We start from the raw sequence: 18535 nt of genomic DNA, 5'->3' as shown, positions 1-18535 counted from the left end.
ACTTCGCAGTCAACCACAGATCAAGTTAAAGACAAAAATAATAATTGAAATATGAAGAAAACCAAGACAATTAATGACTGACTTTTCATCAGATATAACGAAGACTAGAGGGAAGTGGAACCCCATAATTGCAGTGGTGGTAGTGGGGCAGGCAAAAATCCTATATTCAGTTAAAAAAGACCCTGTCCTTCAAAAATAGAGGCAAAGTGAAAACAATCCAAGATAAGTAATGACTAAGAGAATTTGTTGCCAGCAGGTCTGCCTTATAGGAAAAAAAAGAATCCCTTTGGTCTGAAAGGAAGTGACCCCAGAAGGTAACTCAAATCCACAGGAAGAAATGAGAAACAAGAAATGGCAAATACGTGGATAAATAGCACAATACATTGTTGGTTTTAACATATATAGATGTAATATATATGACCATAACAGCACAATAAGGGGAGGGAACTGAGCTGTATTGGAGCAAAGTTGTTGCATTCTACCAGAATTAAAATACTATTAATCTGATATAGATTGTTCAGAAATTAAGATGTACACTGCAATCCCTAGAACAGCAAATAATAAAATAACTAAAAAACCAAAGGAGGATTAAAAAAAAATCAAGAGATGAATTAAAATGGTCAAATGAAAAATAGTTGACACAAAACAAGAAATACAATTTTGAAATATGGATTTAACACAAAAGATAAAAAGGAAGGCCACAGCAACTAAAGAAACGAGATATATAGAAAACAAATACTGTAGCAAAATTGCAAATGTAAATTCAATCAATAATTACACTAAATGTGAATGGATTAAATACTTCAATAAAAAGCAGAGATTGACAATTTTTTAAGCTTTTTTTTAAAAAATAAATTTATTTATTTATTTTTGACTGCGTTGGGTCTTCGTTGCTGCACGTGGGCTTTCTCTAGCTGCAGCGAGCATGGGCTACTCTTTGTTGCAGTGCACGGGCTTCTTATTCTGGTGGCTTCTCTTGTTGCAGAGCACGGGCTCTAGGCACATGGGTCTCAGTAGTTGTGGCATGCAGGCTCAGCAGCTGTGGCTCACGGGCTCTAGAGCGCAGGCTCAGTAGTTGTGGCACATGGGCTTAGTTGCTCCACAGCATGTGGGATCTTCCCGGACCAGGGATCGAACCTGTGTCCCCTACATTGGCAGGCAGATTCTTAACCACTGTGCCACCCGGGAAGTCCCAAGATTGACAATTTTTAAAAAGCAAGATTCAACCATATGCTGTCTACAAAAGACACACTTTAGATTTAACAATAAAAATGGGTTGGAAGTTAAAAGAGGTAAAAAGACATACCATAAAAATGGTGACCACAAGAGAGCTGCAGAAGCTATGTTAATAGAAAACAGAACAGATTTTAAGACAAATATTACTAGAGACAAGGAGGAACATTTCATAAAGATAAAAGGGTAAACACATATATGATAATTATAAATGGTCTACATAGTTAAAAATAGACTGTCAAAATTCACAAAGCAAAACTTGACAGAAGAGAAGAAACAGACAATTCAATAATTATATTTGGAAGTTTTAATACCCCACTCTCAAAGATAAAACAACTAAACAGAAATTAAGCAAGGACAGAAAAGAGTTAAAAAAATACCATCGACTAACTTTACCTAAGTGATATTTACAGAATGCTCTACCCAACAAGAACAGAATACGCATTTTTGTCCAAGCACACACAGAATGTTCTTTAGGAAAGCCCAAATGCTAAGTCAAAAAACAAGTCTTTACAATAAACTAAGAAGGACTGAAACCAAAATATGTTTTTCAGACCACAGTAGAATTAAATTACAGATGTTAGAAAGAAATTTTAGAAATCCCAATATTAGAATATGAAACAAAACAAAGAAGAAATCACAAAGAAATTAGAAAATACCTGAATTGAATAAAAATTAAAACACAATATATCAAAATTTATTGGATACAGTTAAAGCACTGCTTAGAGGGAAAATGTATACCTTTAATCAGTTATATAGAAAATAAAGCCCTCAAATCAGTGAGATATAAGCTTTTATCTACAGAAAACTAGAAAAAGAGCGTATTAAACCCAAAGCAAGCAAGAGGAAATAACAAAATCACAATGGAAACAATAAAGAAAAAAGCACATCAAGAAAATCAATGAAATAAAAAGTTCGTTCTTTGACAAGGTCAAAGATAAACCTTTAGCTAAACTGATCAAGAAAAAACAAAGATACAAATGGACAAAATCAGGAATGTAAAAGGGGACATCACTACTAACCCTACACAAATTATTAATTAAAAATATTCCCTCAATGAATAGCCCATGTCCAGATGGCATCATTGGTCAATTATATCAAACATTTAATGAAGAAACAGTACCAGTCTTTCACAAATTCTTCCAGAAACTGAGAAGGGACCATTTCCCAACTCATTCTATGAGGCCAAAGTCAGACAATGACAAAAGGACTGAATTCCTTTATCACAAGAGATAAAAACTATACCTTAATATCCTTCAAAAATATTAATGAAAACATCCATGAGTAGGAAATCCAATCTAGCAACATAAAATCCAACTCCCATTTACGATAAAAACATTCAACCAACTAGAAACAGAAAACTTCTTCAACCTGATAAAGGGCATAAGAAAAACAGAGCTAATATCTTACTTCACAATGAAAGACTGAATGCTTCCCCTTAAGGTCAAGGAACAAGGCAAAGATGTCTGCTCCAGCCATGTCTATTTAAATTTTATTGGAGGGTCTCATCAGTGGAAAAAGTGCCCCCCCCAAAAAATTTTTTTTTAAAAACATCCAAATTGGAAAGGAAGAACTAAAACTGATTTTATTTGCAGACGACATGATCCTCTATGTAGAAAACCCTAAGGAATACACAAAAACAGTACTTAAACTAATAAACAGGTTTATCAAGGTTGCAGGATACAAGATTATTATACAAAAACCCATTTTTTCTACATGCCAGCAATGAACAATCTGAAAATGAAATTAAGAAAACAATTCCATTCACAACAGAATCAAATCAAATCAAATACTTAGGGAACAAGTTTAACAAACGAAGTTTAAGATATACAGCAAACTATGAAATATTGCTGAAATAAATTACAGAAGACTTAAACAGAGAGAACACTTCATATTCATGAATTGGAAAACTCAATGTTAAGATGGCAATCTCCCCATAGTGACCTACAGATTCAGTGCAATTCCAATCAAAACTGGAACCCTCACATATTACTGGTGGGAATGTAAAATGGTACATCCACTTTGGAAAACAGTTTGGTTGTTTCTGAAAAAGTTAAAATAAACTTATCATATGATTCAGCAAATCTACTCATATATTTACACAAGGGAAATGAAAATATATGTTTACACAAAGATTTCTATGTGAATATTCATAGCGGTACTATAGCTGAAAAACGAGTCAAATCTATCAACTAGTGGATGGATAAACAAACTATGGTACATCTATACAAGAGAATAAAAAGGAACAAACTACTACTTCCTTACAAGCTACCACTTACATGGCTAAACCTCAAAAACATTATGCTAAGTGAGAGAAGCCAAACACAAAAGACCATATATGATACTATTTATAAGAAATTTTTGGAAGAGACATTTAGAGAGACAGAAAGCGTATCAGTAGTTGCTCAGGGTTGGGAATTGGAATGGGTGATTGACCACAAATGGTTAAGTTTTGCAGGTAATGAAAATGTTCTAAAATTGGGTCAGGGTGATGATTGCATAACAGTGGAAATTTACTAAAAATTACAGAATTATTACATCCTCATGATGGGTGAATATTATGGTATGTAAGCTATGCCTCACTAAAGCTGTTAAAACAAAAACGTCACCTCAGAATACTGACTGTTTACAATATTCTAGACCCTATTCTGATTTTATGCTATATAATTCCCCCCTTGATATTTATATTGATATTTAAGTTTTTCTATTTACCCACAGAGATTTCACATTTCAAAGAATACAGAAAAATCGTAACTTCTCTCTCTCCTTTTTTCTTTTAATATCAGCGTTTTGTTAATCTCTAATTCACTTGGAAATTCCTATAATGTATGCAATGAGGAATTAATTTTTGGAACTGAATGAATGAATCCATGAATCAATCTTTGGAACTGCTACTTTGTTTTATGGTTTACTTGTTTATTTTTCAACCAATACTATTTGATAATTATCAATTAATATGTCTTATAACTTCTTCATATATACATTATTGCCATATAATCAAATTCTTTGAAGCAGCTACCATCAAATTTAGCACATCAGAATCAACTGGTAGGCTTTACGAAAAGAAACACAAAAACAAAACAACCCTATTTCATTACTTCCTAAGAATTTGTATTTTTAAAAGCTCCCAGCTGACTCTGACTTTACTCAGGTTCAAGAACTACTGCTTTAAACACAGTGCTTTTGTAACTTTAGGTACGTAAGAATCACCCAGAATTCTTAAAGTCTTAAGGTGAAGATTGATTCACTACGTCTGCAGTGGTGAATTGAGGTTCTGCATTTATAAGAAGCTTTCAGGTGATGCTGATTTTACTGGTAGCAAGGTTTTAAGATATGTATCTTACTTGGTTAAATATTAAATACATAAGGTAAACGTGGGATCTTAGTATACTTGGCCTTCCCATTAGCCAGGGTATCAGTCCTCATTTATTCTAACTTCTTTTATGCTTGCCATTAAAGTTTTATTGTTCACATATACAGAGTAAGCTCAAGTGTCATGTCTAGTGCCCTGATTTTTGTGACTGCCACTTAGGGGATGCCTCTTGACTGCCTGGCTCTGGAGGCCAGAGGATTTTGTGTCCTGGTCCCGTGGGACTGTAATGATTTGTGTCACCCAGAAAGAAGCTCATATCCCATCTGGTGCCTTGATTTTTGTTACTGCTGCTGGGGACACCTCTATCCCTCCTGGCTCTGGTGGCCAGCAGGGCTTATACATGTGCTCCCAAAAGACTGTATATATTTGCATACATTTAAAAGCTGATGCCTGAGGATCTGGCTTCTAGTTGTCCTGAATCTGGGTGCTGAGACCCTCCCTTTTGGGACACTGACAGGTCTTAGCACATCCTCAACTACTAGGAACTATTAAAAATACAGGGTGCTTCCCTGGTGGCGCAGTGGTTGAGAGTCCGCCTGCCGATGCAGGGGACGCGGGTTCGTGACCCGGTCCAGGAGGATCCCACATGCCGCGGAGCGGCTGGGCCCGTGAGCCATGGCCACTGAGCCTGCGTGTCTGAAGCCTGTGCTCCGCAATGGGAGAGGCCACAACAGTGAGAGGCCGGCGTACCACACACACACACACACACACACACACACACACACAAATAATAATAATAAGCTGCTTGGACAATCACAAAGGTTTGAGAGACAACCAAGAGCTGAAGTAGGGTTGAATGATAAGGTTCATCTCCTACATAGGCCAGTCCTTCAAGACTGGGAGATGTGGTTGCTTCATCTACTGTATAGAAACCAACAGAGAATAAAGCAAAATGAAGACACAGAGGAGTATGTCCTAAATGAAAGAACAAGATAAAACCTCACGGAAAAAAAACCTTAATGAAACAACAGAGATAAGTAATTTACCTGATAAAGAGTTCAAAGTGATGGTCCTAAAGATGCTCACTGAACTGGGGAGAAGAATGGATAGACACAGTGAGAATTTCAACAAGAAATGGAAAATATTAAGAATGTACCAAATATTTAGAAATCACAGAGCTGAGGAATACAATAACAGCACTGAAAAATACACTAGAGGGGTTCAATAACAGACTAGATGAAGCAGAATAAAGAATCAGTCAATTTCTAGAAGGCAGTGGAACTCACCCAGTTAGGACAGCAAAAAGAAGAAAGAATGAGAAGAAGTGAAGATGGCCTAAGGAACTTTTATGAGACAACATCAAATGGCCTAACATTTGCATCATAGGGCTTCCAGAAGGAGAAAACAGAGAGAAAGGGGCAAAAATATTATTTAAGGAAATAATGGCTGAAATCTTCCCCATTTGGGGAAGGAAAAAGACATTCAGATCCAGGAAGCCCGAAGAGCTGCAAATAAGAAACATCCAAAGAAACCCATACCAAGGTACATTATAATTAAAAATGCTAATTTAAAGACAAGGAGAGAATATCAAAGGCAGCAAGAGAAAAATACTTGTTACATACACAGTAACCCCCCCTAAGGCTATGAGCAGATCTTTCAGCAGAAACTTGTAGGCCAGAAGGTTGTGCATGATATATTCAAAGAGCTGGAAGAAAAAAAACTTCCAACAAAGATTATCTTTCCGGGACTTCCCTGGTGGTCTAGTAGTTAAGGCTCTGCACTCCCAATGCAGGGGGCCTGGGTTTGATCCCTGGTCAGGGAACTAGATCCTGCATGCCACAACTAAAGATCCCACACATGGCAACAAAGATCCTGCACGTGACAACCAAGATCCCACATGCTGCAGCTAAGACCTGCTGCAGCCAAATAAATAAGTAAATATATATTTTTTTTAAAAAAAAGAATATTCTACACAGCAACATTATTAATCAGAAGTGAAGGAGAGATTCCGAAAAAAGATTGCCAGAAAAGCAAAGGAGTTCATCACCACTAAACTGGTCTTATAAGAAACGTTAAAGGGACTTCTTTTAGCTGAAAAGAAATAGCACTGATTAGTAACAAGAACACATATAAGGGGACTTCCCTGGCAGTCCAGTGGTTAAGACTCCATGCTTCCACTGTAGGGGGCATGAGTTTGATCTCTGGTCGGGGAACTAAGATCCTGCATGCTGCATGGTGCAGCCAAAGAAAAAAAAGAACACGTACAAAAGAATAAATCTCACTGGAAAGGTAAATATATAGTAAAGATAGTGGATTAATCCCTTATAAAGCTAGTATGAAGGTTAAAAGACAAAAGTAGTAAAAAATATCAATAACTATGACTATGATAATTAGTTAAGGGATACACAAGATAATGATGATTGCTGGATCATCTGGCAACTCTATTTTCAGTTTTTTGAGGAACCTCCATACAGTTTTCCACAGTGGCTGCACCAATTCACATTCCCACCAACAATGTAGGAGGGTTCCCCTTTCTCCATTCCCTCTCCAGCATCTGTCATTTGTAGATTTTTTTAAATGATGGCCATTGTGAGGTAGTACCTCACTGTAGTTTTGATTTGCATTTCTCTAATAATTAGCGATGTTCAGCATCTTTTCATGTTCCTTTTGGAAGATTAGCCTTTATTTTTATGTTCTGTCCTTATCAGGCACCATATCTGTCTGCCTCACAAAACAGCCTTCAGTGTTCTGTAGCTATTTATGATATAGGTATTATATGTTGAAAAATATTCACCAGTGATCCTAGCAAATTGTCTTGTGTTTCCTATTACAATTGATTTATTCAAAGTATCTAGTTGTGTAGTGTTCTAGATTTTTAAAGTCTAGTTTCTATATTTTTATAAATGCTATCCACTTCAGTAGTTATGTTAATTTTGTCTACCTTATCACTCTGTTCTTTTCATAGATCCTTTTGAGATTAGCTAGTCCATTATATATAAATTTTTTTTTTCTTGTCGAAACAGGCAGGTAGAGTTGAACAAAACTCTTAAGTTTAGCTTTGCCAGTCTTATGAGCTGAAAAATTGGTGACGGGGGTTTTTATGTCTTTCAAGTAGTATATAGCCTTTTGTAGTATGTATTTCTCTTTTTCGTCTGGTTGAAAACCAGCTATGTTTTGCTACTCATTTCTTAGTTTTTGTACCATAATATGAAGATGCTGCATGTAAAATTTATGCTGAAAGTTACTAAAAAATTGTGTGTATTCAAATCTGTGCACTAAAGCACACATGCCTACTATTTCCATTTTATTCTCTCAAAAATTTACCTTATTATGTTACTGAGAGCAATTAGTTTTTGATTCATTTGAATTGAAATTTTTTTTTTTTTTTTTGAATTGAAATTTTAATAGTGAGGGACCTCACTGGTGGTCCAGTGGCTAAGACTACGCATGCCCAGTGCAGGGGGCTGGGGTTCAATCCCTGGTCAGGGAATTAGATGCCACATGTCGTAACTAACAGTTCGCATGCCACAACTAAAGATCCTGCATTGCACAACTAAAAAAGATACTGCATGCCGCAACTAAAAGATCCTGCATGCTGCAACTAAAGATCCCGCATGCCACAACTAAGAGATCTGGTGCAGCCAGCCAAATAAATAAATTAAATAAATATAAAAAAAAATTTTTAACAGTGAGATGTTGTCTCCTACTCAACTGTTATGGTATATAGCTCTTGCATTTATCAGTTTTTGTTTCCCATGGTTTCCTGTTATGTAACCTGGAACACATCTGCTGGCATATAAGAATGGTGTGTAAGACATACCCCAATTTTACAAAAGAAATTTTGAGATACTTCATGTATTTTCATTACATATGAATTGAAAATGATTTTAAATGTACAGGAAAGCACTATTTTGTTCATATAAATAAAGCACACTGTATAATAAACAATTTAGTTGAGGATAATAAGTTCTGAATATGCAAAAATATTCTAAAAACTAAGATAATTTTCTTTTTGGCCGTGGGGCTTATGGGATCTTAGTTACCTGACACGGGGTCGAACCTGTGCCCTCGGCAGTGAAAGCATGGAGTCCTAACCACTGGACCGCCAGGGAGTTCCCAAAACTAAGAAAATGTAAGAAACAAATTGTTTGAGGTATGTTTTCAACAACATAGATATAATGAGGCACACAAATCATAACTCAACGTATTTTATGCTAGGTTCTTCAACCATAATATGGAAATGAAATAAACCACCCCCAATAGGAACATCAAACATTGCAAACAATTTTGGTATTCTAGCATAGGGCTAAATTCACCCTTGGCTCTGGGCAGAAAAGCCTGCTGGCATAATACAGGGAGCAAACTGACTCTAATGAGCAGTGTGATCATAATTAGCTAACAATGTCTACCACAGACCCACGTGGGGAAATGGGGGTGGAATGGAATGCTGCTGTTAACAGATAACAAGGGCTTTCTTCTATGGCCAGTCGATGGGTAAATCACCAGGTCTTCTTCATGGCTCACTCAAGAAATGACAGGGGGAGGATTTGGCTGCCCAAACACCTGGCAGGGGTGTAACTGATGACTGACTCCTTACTTTTTCCCAAATTCATTTTTCACCAGCAAATGATACCTGTATCCCTTTGAAGAATAATCCATATTTTCTCCCACTTGAAAAGAGCTAGCTAGAGGGAAGAAGAAAATACCATCCTAGATTTAGATCTGAAGCATACCAGCCTATGGACCAAACAATGATTTAAAAATTTTATATTACCAGCCCACACACACACACATATATATATATATTTTATATATATATATATAATTACAAACTATAAAATCTCAGGTAAAGAGGAATTCATTTGCTTCAGCTACAGCTCATTAGCCACCTGTTATACCACAGTTAGACTATCAGGTGTATATTATTACGTGGTAGGAAGATTTTCAGTCCTCCTCTGGGATATGAATTTGAAAGACAGCACTGGGTGAAAGTAGGTGCCTGTCTCCTTTCTCTTCAGCTAAGACAGAAAACCTTGAACCAAGGTGAAGAGTCAGTGTAGCAATCAAGATAGTTAGTCATGCAGAATGCAGCTGAATACAGGAAAATGGTCTGCTGCCTGGCATTTTACTGAGGAGAACACCTGAAAAAAAAACACCTGACGAACAGAAGCCTAGCAGAATTAAACTGGGATTTAATGGCGCAACAGTTTTAGTAGTGGAAGGTCAGAGAAAGCGACCACAAGAAAACCACAAAATGGATTTAGAACTAGGACAACCTGAGTTTGTTCTTAGAGTTTCTTTTGCTACTTATATCCAAAATACCATCCCAGGAAAAAGAAAGGCTTTCCTTAATCTATAGGGTTCCATACAAAAAGATTCCAAGACTATTACTACCACCTCCTATCAAATAACTGCAAATTACTTCCACATGAATCCTGAATCACTCCTTGAGAGCCTTGCTCTGCTTATTGTCAGTTTCACTTCAGGAAAGATGAAACTAACCATCAAAGTCATGAGGATGAGAAGTGTCAAGTTTGTTTGCCAAAAAAAGTCTATCTGAAAACTACCACTTACAACATCTAATAAAGATAACTAAAATCTATCTCCTGTCTTCCAGTGACTGGCCCCACTTTGATAAAGTAAAAATGATTGTTTATATATAGCAATTTGTTATCAGGTCACACAAATCCCCAGGAGAAACAAACCAGAGAAATAAGAACTGCCAAGGTCTACCTAAGAAAGAGGCTAGAAAGGCAGCTTTACATCTAGTCCAAGATGGTATCTTAAAATCCCTGCCTGCTCTTAGAGAATATAGTAGTTTTGGTGACCAATAAAGTGAACATCAGGCAGGAAACATTCATCACTAGACAAAGGGTAAATGGGGAATCTCAAGTTGAAAAGGAATTCTGAAGTGTTTCACTTATTAAGTAGCAACTACAACCAATAATACAAATAGAATGAGAGTATACAAAAGGATAAAGGTATGAGTCAAAAATTAGTAGGTAAAGTGGTCAGAATAAATTCTTCAAAGAGCTTATCAATCTTAAAACTATCTCCCTTGGAACAGAAGTATAACCTACAAACCTGCTAAGTTTAGGAAGAGAGTAGAGTTTTGCCTGTTTTCAAAAGTATTTATTCAGAACTTGGTTTCAGAAGTTCATCAATGACATTAATTTGCCACCACTGTGACAACCAGACAAAATTTAAAATGTAAGCATATTTCCAAATCCGTTATTACATGATTTATAAATATACATTAAAAATTCCCTTAATTAAATCTCTAGGACTTTAAATATGTAGTGACTATCTGAAGCAGCTCTCTTGAACTGTTTTTAATATATGGCTGAATACAAATAACTTTCAAACAAAAATTTTCACATTACAAAAGTTTCAAAGTTCAGAAAAAAGAATAAACCATAATTTTAAAAAGTGAGTGCAAAAAATATTTTAATTTTTTAAGTAAAAAGGCACGCAACGCATAATCTCAATGTCTAAACTTCCAGAGAACAATCTACAGGACTCATCCTTGTCACTCTCACAACATTTTTAACACTATATATAAAGTTGCAAGACTGATACAAAATAAAACGTCCTTCCACTTCACCACTGTTGTTTAGAACAGAATGGCAACTTCTAAACTCTTTTACACTGGACCAAAAAACCAGAAGTGCTATTCCCTTTTCAAATGGCTATTCTTAAACATGTAACCTAAAAGTCCTCTAAAGAGTTACTATAGCATATAAGGAAGGTAGAATAAATTTATATAACATTGGAGATGTTCTACTAATCTGATTTGCAAAGACAAAGCCTTTTTCAATATCAAAATCATATCAAAAATGAAAAAATTATAACATCAAAAAAAGATCCTCAATGATTGAAGATATACAGGAATAATTCTAATAAGGGATGAGGAGAGATAGGTAATAAATGGATATAGATATATAAAAATGTAAAATCTTACGGAAAAACACAAAAGATAACTTGAATAAACAGAATAAACCACGTGCCTGAAAGAGAAGAGTGCAGCAGATTCTTTTCCAAAAATGGCCACAATAACAGTACTAGTCTCACATGCTCTTCAAAACTCTTCAAAACATTACCATTTTGCTCACAGAGAGATGGGCCTATTTTCTTCCCTTTCCTTGAATCTGGGGGAAGGCTTGTGACTTGTGTTATTCAAATGCTGAAATTCTCCCAAACATAAACCAATCAAACAAGACCGCTCTCTTGGCCTTTTTTTTTTTTTTTCCTCGGTACGCGGGGCTCTCACTGCTGCGGCCGAGATCTCCCGTTCCGGAGCAGAGGCTCCGGATGCGCAGGCTCAGCGGCCATGGCTCAAGGGCTCAGCCGCTCCGCGGCATGTGGGATCTTCCCAGACCGGGGCACGAACCCGTGTCCCCTGCATTGGCAGGCGGACTCTCAACCACTGCGCCACCAGGGAAGCCCTCTCTCGGCCTTTTGAGCTGAGCTACCATGTAAGAAGTCTGGCTATCCTGCAGCCATCATGCTGAAATGACCACAAGTGAAAATGATGCTCAGGAGCCCTACTTCTTCCATCCCCAGCTGTTTGGATCTTCCTAGTCTAGGCACCATTTAGGTAAGGAAGCCTTCTGATGATTGCAGCCTTCAGCCTTGGAACTGTCCATGCTGACACCAAATGCAGCAGAAACTAGCCATCCCCACTGAGCCCTCCTCATCAGAATGCAGATTCAGGAGCATGTCATTTTTTAGCTCTAAGTTTTCAGGTGGTGTTACACAGCCATAGTTAAGTGGGAAAATAGTACTAGGATGTAAATTATCAATTCATTTATACATTTAACAAAATTACAATTAATACTCCAAAAAGATTTTGGAGAAAATCTGTTAAAATGATTCTGTGGCAGATTAAAGATGGCCATAAATTCTTAGACACAAACCCATTAACCCTTCAGACTAGACAAACTCACAGGTGAATACCACCAAGTGACCCTAGTCAACGTCATGTGGAGCAGAATTCCCAGCCAACCCTGCCTGAACACCTGGCCCACAGATTGTGGACAAATAAAATTACTGAGTTTTAAGTCACTAAGTTTGGAGTAGTTTGTTATGCAGCAACAGATAACTGGAAGAGGTTCTAAGATTTATCTAAAAGAATAAACAGTGATAAATAGCTACAAAAATGATAAAATAAGATGCTTTGCTGTTCAGATATGAAATGTAACAAGCTATAAAATTTATAATATTACAGTATGGTATTAGAACATAAATACATGCCAATTTTAAAAAACAGAAAATTCTGAAACAGACCCAATTAGATATAAAATTTTACAGAATGATAAATGTATCAAATCAACAGAAAAGGGATATACTATGCAACAAACGGTGCTGGGACAACTAATTACTTTGGGGGGGGGGAGTTATATCTTTACCATAATCTTTATGCCAAAACAAACAAAATATATACATAGACTGAATATAAAGCCATAAAATCACTAGAGAAAAAGACAGATGAATAGTTATACATTCTTTTTTTCAAATTAATTTATCATTGGCTGTGTTGGGTCTTCGTTGCTGCACGTGAGCTTTCTTTCTCTAGTTGCGGCGAGCAGGGGCTACTCTTTGTTGCGGTGCGCAGGCTTCCTCTCATTGTGGTGGCTTCTCTTGTTGCAGATCATGGGCTCTAGGCACGTGGGCTTCAGTAGTTGTGGCTTGTGGGCTCTAGAGTGCAGGCTCAGTAGTTCTGGAGCACAGGCTTAGCTGCTTCGCGGCATGTGGGATATTCCTGGACCAGGGATTGAACCCGTGTCCCCTGCATTGGCAGGCAGATTCTTAACCACTGCACCACCAGGGGAGTCCCATAGTTACATGTTCTTAAAATGGGCAAGACCTTTCTAAGTATAACAAAAAGCATTAGTCATAAAATAAAAATCTGTCAAATTTGACTATTTAAGAATTATAAGCACTATGAGAAAAAAAGAAAACCAGGAAAACATTTTAAAATATGATAAATAATACTTATCTTTCACGTATAAAAGTTTTTACAAATTGATAAGAAACAGCTCAATAGAAAAAAAATGGGCAAAGGGCATAAATAGGGACTTCACAGAAAAATATATATGGTCCATTTTTTAAAAAAAGAAACACTGATTGGAGGAGAGTAACAGAATCTAGACACTATACAACACAACATTCATGATGTCCAGGATACAACCCAAAACTATCTGATATATGAAGAAGCAAGATAATGGAACACATGCTCAAGAGAAAATAAAATTTGGCAAGTTTGACTCTGAGATCAACCAGAGGTTTAAACAAAAAACAAAGATTTTTAAATGGCTGTTATGATCCTCAATAAAATAAATCAAAACATGCTTTTAATAAATGAAAATCTCATCAGAAAATAAGAAATCTCAGTAGAAAAATAAAGACAAAAGCAAATTCTAGAGCTGAAAAGTTCAGTTTCTGGAAAAAAAAAATTCAATGAATGAACTTAACAGCCAAATGAAAACAGCAGAGGAAAAAATTAGTGAACATGATGATAGGTCAATAGAAATGATCCAAGATGAAGAACACACGCACACAACATTTTTTAAAAATAAAAGAATAGTCTCAGGGACCTATATGATTAGATTAAACAGGCCAGCATATTTGTAACTGGAATGCCACAATGAGTGGAGAAAGAAAATGGGACAGAAAAAATATTTTAGGAAATAATGATTGCAATTTTCCCAAATTTGATGAAAGCATCATAGTCAAACTATTGATATACAAACATTAAGAGCAAATCTTAAAGGCAGCAAGAGAAAAACAACATATTATATACAAGGTAAAAACATACACTGATCTACAACCTACTTCTCATCAGGAACCATGGAAGGCCAACAGAAAGTGGAATAACATCTTTAAAATGCCTTTGAAAGAAAAAATAACTCATACTTCCATATATTCAGTGGAAATATCCTTCTAAGAATAAAGGTAAAATAGAAATGTTCACAGACTTTTTTAAAAATTAAGAAAATTAATTGGCAGCAGACCTACAATACAAAAAATGCCAAAGAAATTTCCTTAGACTTAAGGGAATTGATACCAGATAAAAACTTGGATCCTCAGAAAACAATAAAGAACACTGAAAATGATAAATATCTGGTTAATGCAAAAACTTTCTTCCTGATTGCCTTTTCCTCTAAATTCTTTATAAACCATTAAACAGTTCAAAGAAAAACCTATATCACTATTTTATGGCTCATAATGCACTACATATAACAACTATAATATAAAGGATGAGATGGTTTGAGAGCTATAACACTGCAAGATTTCAATATTTAATGAGAAGTAATATGTTATTAATTGTAGGTGAGCTGTGAAAAGCTAAGGATGTATACCACCATCCCTAGGGCAACTACTAAAAACATAATGCGAAGAAGTACAGCCAAAATACCAAAAGGAAATTAAAGTCAAATTCTAAAAATATACTTCAAATAATCCAAAAGTGAGGGGGATAGGCAAAGGAACATAAAAACAAAAAACAGGAGACAACAGAAAACAAAAAATAATATGGTAACCCAAACGTGACCATATCACTAATTATGTTAAACATTAATGGACTAAAAATTACAATTAAAAGGCAGAGACTGTCAGAATGGATAATAAAACAATTACCCACTCTGTGCTGTCTATAAGAGACACAGGGACTTCCCTGGTGGTCCAGTAGTTAAGACTCCACACTCGCAATGCAGAGGGCCCAGGTTCGATCCCTGGTCAGGGAACTAGATCCCGCATGCTGCAACTAAGATCCCGCATGTCACAACAAAGACCCGGCGCAGCCAAATAAATAAATAAATAAATAAATAAATAAATAAATATTCAAAGAGACACAGTTAAACCATAAGGACAGATAGGGTAAAAGTAAATGGATGGAAAATAATACACCTTGTAAACAGTAATCATAAGAAGGCTGGAATATTAATATTAGATAAAACAGATTTCAACACAAAATTTGTTCAAAATACAAAGAGAGGCATGCTATATACATAAAGGACAATTTTTCAGGAAGACAAAGCAATCATAAGTGTGCATGTGGCCAATAACAGAGCTTCAAAATAAATGAAACTAAAATTCACAGAACTAAAAAGAGAAGCAGATCATTCCACAACTATAATTGTGATTTTAACACCTCTCATAGTAATTGGCAAAACAGCTAGGCAATATCAGAAAAGACATAGGTGACCTTTCCTTACTTTGTATTTATAGAACATCATACTCAACAACAGCAGAATAGAAATTCTTTTCATAAGCATATGCTATATGTTTACCATGATAGACCATATCCTGAGCTGTAAAACATTTCAATAAATTAAAAAAGATTAAGATTACATAAAGAATGTTCTTTGGCCATAATGGAATTAAATTAGAAACCTTTAACAATAAGATCAAGAGAAAAACAGAAATATTTGGAAATTAACAACACACTTCTAAATAATCAGTGAGTCAAACAAGAAATCACAAAAGAAATTTGAAAATATTTTGAATGGAAGGAAAATGAAAATACCACAGAGCAAAATTTGGGATGCAATTAAAACTGTTTACAAGGAAACTTACCACTTTGGATGATTGTGTTAGGAAAAGATATCTGACATCAATAACGTGAATTTTCATTTTAAGAAGCCAGAAAAGGAATAGCAAATGAAACCCAAAATAACCAGGAAGGAAACAATAAAGGGCAGAAATCAATTAAAGAAAAATAATAGACAAAAATTAATGAAACCAAAAGCTAGTTCTTTAAAAAGACTGATAAAATTGCTAAGCCTCTGGCAATACTGATCAAGAAGAAAAAAGAAAAAGTATGAGAGGCGACAACTTATCAGTATCAGAAATGAATATGGGTATATCACTACAGAGCCTGCAGCTATTAAAAGTATAAGGGGGGCTTCCCTGGTGGCGCAGTGATTGAGAGTCCGCCTGCCGATGCAGGGGATGAGGGTTCGTGCCCCGGTCCGGGAAGATCCCACATGCCGCGGAGCGGCTAGGCCCGTGAGCCATGGCCGCTGAGCCTGCGCGTCCAGAGCCTGTGCTCCGCAACGGGAGAGGCCACAACAGTGAGAGGCCCGCGTACCGCAAAAAAAAAAAAAAAAAAAGTATAAGGGACTATTATTAAATTTTTTATGCTAATAAATTTAACAACCTAGATGAAATGAACAAATTTCTTGTAAGATACAAATGACCAAAATTGACCCAAGAAGAAACAGATAACCTTAATAACCCTATATCAACTAAAGAAGTTGCATTCATACTTTTAAAACTTCCTTTAAGAAAAATTCAAGACACAGATGGCTTCCCTGGTATATTCTACCAAATGTTTAAGGAAACAAAACCAATTTTACACAAACTCTTTCAGAAAATAAAGAAGGCAGGAACAATATTCAATTCATTTTATAAGATCAGTATTATCCAAATAAAGAAGGCAGGAACAATATTCAATTCATTTTATAAGATCAGTATTATCCTAATATAAAAGGCAGACACAGACATCAGAAGAGAATTATAGACCACCTCAAGAACATAAAACATAAGTGCAAAAATCCTTAACGAAATGTTAACAAATTGAATCCAATGGTATATACAAAGGAAAATTCATTACAATCAAGTGGGGTTTAATCTGGGAACTCAAGGTTAGTTTAACTTCTGCAAATCAAAGCAATTCAACATATTAGAATAAAGGAGAAAAGGAACGCAACTGTCTGAATAAACACCGAAAAAGCACTTGACAAAATTTAATATTCTTTCATAATTAAAGGTAGATAACGTTCTCAACCAGATTAAAACTAACAGCTAAAATCATACTCAATGATAAAAAGCTCGAGACTTCCCTGGAGGTCCAGCAGTTAAGACTTCGCCTTCCAATGCAGGGGGTGCAGGTTCAATCCCTGGCCAGGAGCTAAGATCCCACATGCCTTGTGGCCAAAAAACCAAAACATAAAACAGAAGCAATATTGTAACAAATTCAATAAAGACTTTAAAAATGGTCCACATCAAAAATCTTAAAAAAAAAAAGAATGATGAAAGGCTCAATGTTTTCTAAGATCACGAACAAGGCAAGGATGTCCACTCTGCCCACTTCCATTTAAACAGTGTTCTGGAGTACCTAGCCAATGCAATAAGGGGGAAAATAAATAAAAGGTATATGGGTGAGAATTTAAGAAGTAAAATTGCCCCCATTGATAGATGACATGTTCACGCACATATCAAACACTAAGGAATCTACAACAAAGCTACTAGAACTAATAAGTTAATGTAGCACAGTTCCAGGATATGAGGTTAATAAACAAAATCCGGGCTTCCCTGGTGGCGCAGTGGTTGGGAGTCCGCCTGCCGATGCAGGGGACGGGGGTTCGTGCCCCGGTCCGGGAGGATCCCACATGCCGCGGAGCGGCTGGGCCCGTGAGCCATGGCCGCTGAGGCTGTGCGTCCGGAGCCTGTGCTCCGCAACGGGAGAGGCGGCAGCGGTGAGAGGCCCGCGTACCGCAAAAAAAAAAAAAAAAAAAAAAAAATCAACCAAAAACCAAAATCCAAGTGTATTTCTATATACTATCAATAAACAATTAGAAGATAAAAATTTAAAAAACAACCCCATTTACAATAAAATAGAATGAAAAAATAATATACTTAAGAATAAATTTAATGAAAGATGTGCAAGATCCATACACTGAGAACTATAAAACATTGCAATGGGAAATTATAGACAACTTAAATAAAAATATACTATGTCCATGGACCCATGTTCATCAGCTTCAAGGACTTAATATTGCTCAAACAGCAAACTTCCAAAATTGATCTTTATATTCAATGCAATTCCAATCAAAATTCTGCAATTTTTTTTGAAGAAATCAACAACTGATTTTAAGGATTTACAATACTTGATTTCGGGACTTATTTTAAAGCTACAGAAATCAAGATGGTGTGGTATTGGCATAATGATAGACACACAGACATAAAACAGAGCAGACTCCAAAA

At 36.0% G+C, this 18535-nt stretch overlaps 1 protein-coding gene and 1 non-coding gene across 2 annotated transcripts in view; one reads left to right on the top strand and one right to left on the bottom strand.

Annotated features, from left to right (window-relative positions):
* Positions 1 to 18535, bottom strand: part of NLK (nemo like kinase) — a 146825-nt gene that overhangs the window by 70548 nt on the left and 57742 nt on the right. The gene's annotated exons all lie outside the window — the stretch shown is intronic.
* TRNAA-CGC (transfer RNA alanine (anticodon CGC)) lies at positions 15219 to 15291 on the top strand. The gene has a single exon. It is a non-coding gene; the product is annotated as a tRNA-Ala (tRNA).

The sequence above is a fragment of the Globicephala melas genome, chromosome 20, assembly GCF_963455315.2.
Source record: "Globicephala melas chromosome 20, mGloMel1.2, whole genome shotgun sequence".
NCBI classification, from domain to species: domain Eukaryota; kingdom Metazoa; phylum Chordata; class Mammalia; order Artiodactyla; family Delphinidae; genus Globicephala; species Globicephala melas.
Note: the sequence above shows the minus strand (reverse complement) of the source record. Positions and strands in the feature narration are given on the sequence as shown.